The sequence below is a fragment of the Myotis davidii genome, unplaced genomic scaffold (genome assembly GCF_000327345.1).
Source record: "Myotis davidii unplaced genomic scaffold, ASM32734v1 scaffold803, whole genome shotgun sequence".
NCBI lineage: Eukaryota > Metazoa > Chordata > Mammalia > Chiroptera > Vespertilionidae > Myotis > Myotis davidii.
This window is the reverse complement of record NW_006295567.1, coordinates 29,570-31,167: the sequence shown is the minus strand read 5'-3', so window position 1 is coordinate 31,167 and position 1,598 is coordinate 29,570.

Here is a 1,598-nt window from a genome sequence, read left to right as displayed (position 1 = left end):
AATAAGTCCTGGGAATATAATACACAGACAGCATGGTGACTATAGCTCACAACACTATAGTGTATACAGCAGTCCCCCTCATCTGTTGTTTGCTTTCCACAGTTTCAGTTACCTGTAGTCAACCACCATCTGAAATATTAAATGGAAGATTCGTACATTTTAAATTGTGAGACATTCTGAGTAGCACGATGAGATCTTGCGCTGTCCTGCTCCATCTCGGCCTGGGATGTGAATCGCCCCTTTGACAGCATGTCCGTATTGTAGATACTCCCTGCCTGCCCATTCGTCACTTACTTGCCGTCTGGTTATCAGATCGACTATCTCGGTATCGCAGTGCTTGTGTTCAAGTAATTTTTATTTTACTTAATAACAGTACCAAAGTATAAGAGCTGTGATACTGGCAATTTAGACATGCCAAAGAGAAGTGTAAACTTTATCATAGGTATGTATGTGTAGGTTTTAGGGAAAAACAGAAAACGTAGGATTCAGTGCTATCTAGGGTTTCAGGCATACACCGGGGGTCTTGGAACGTATGCTCCGAAGATTAGGGGGGACTACTGCATTTTCAAGTTGCTGAGAGAGTAGATATTTTGTTTTATGCAGGGCCTCATCTGAGGATATGTTTTCATTGATTTGAGAGAGAGGAAGGGAGAAAGAGAGACAGAGAGAGGGAGGGGAAAAGGGAGGGAGAGAAACATTGATGTGAGAGAGAAACATCAATTGGTGAGAGTAGATCTTAAAAACTCTTATCACAAGAAAAACATTTGTAAGTATGTATGGTGACAGATGTTAGCTAGACTTATTGTGGTGATCCTTTCAATCCTATATAATAAAAGCCTAATATGCAAATTGATCAAACCATGGAACAACTGGTTGCTGTGGTGCACACTGACCACCAGGGGGCAGATGCTCAACGCAGGAGCTTCCCCCTGGTGGTCAGTGTGCTCCCAGGGGGAGCGCCGCTCAGCCAGAAGCCAGGCTCAGGACTGGTGAGTGCAGCAGCGGTGGCAGGAGCCTCTCCCGCCTCTGAGGCAGCGCTAAGGAGCAGCAAGCAGGCAGGCGGTAAGGAGCGAGGGCTCCCGGACTGCGAGAGGGATGTCTGACTGGTGACTTAGCCCTGCGGGGAGTGGGCCTAAGCCGGCAGTCGGACATCACCCAAGGGGTCCCGGACTGCGAGAGGGTGCAGGCAGGGCTGAGGGACCCCTCTTCCCCTGAGTGCATGAATTTTCATGCACTGGGCCTCTAGTATATATATAATCATTATGCTATACACCTAAAACTAATGCAATGTTATATGTCAATTATGTCTCAATTTTTTAAAAAAACAACATTAAAAGTGGGGGAAAAAGCCCGGCCAGCTTGGCTCAGTGGTTGAGCATTGACCTATGAACCAAGAGGTCACTGGTTTGGTTCCAGGTCAGGGCACATGCCCGGGTTGTGAGTTTGATTCCCAGTGGGGGGCATGCAGGAGGCAGCCAATCAATGGTTCTCTGTCATCATTGATATTTCTCTCTCTTCCTCTCCCTTCTTCTCTGAAATCAAATTGATAAAATTAAAAACAAACCCCCTCCCCCCCACCCACTCACCACATCAAACAC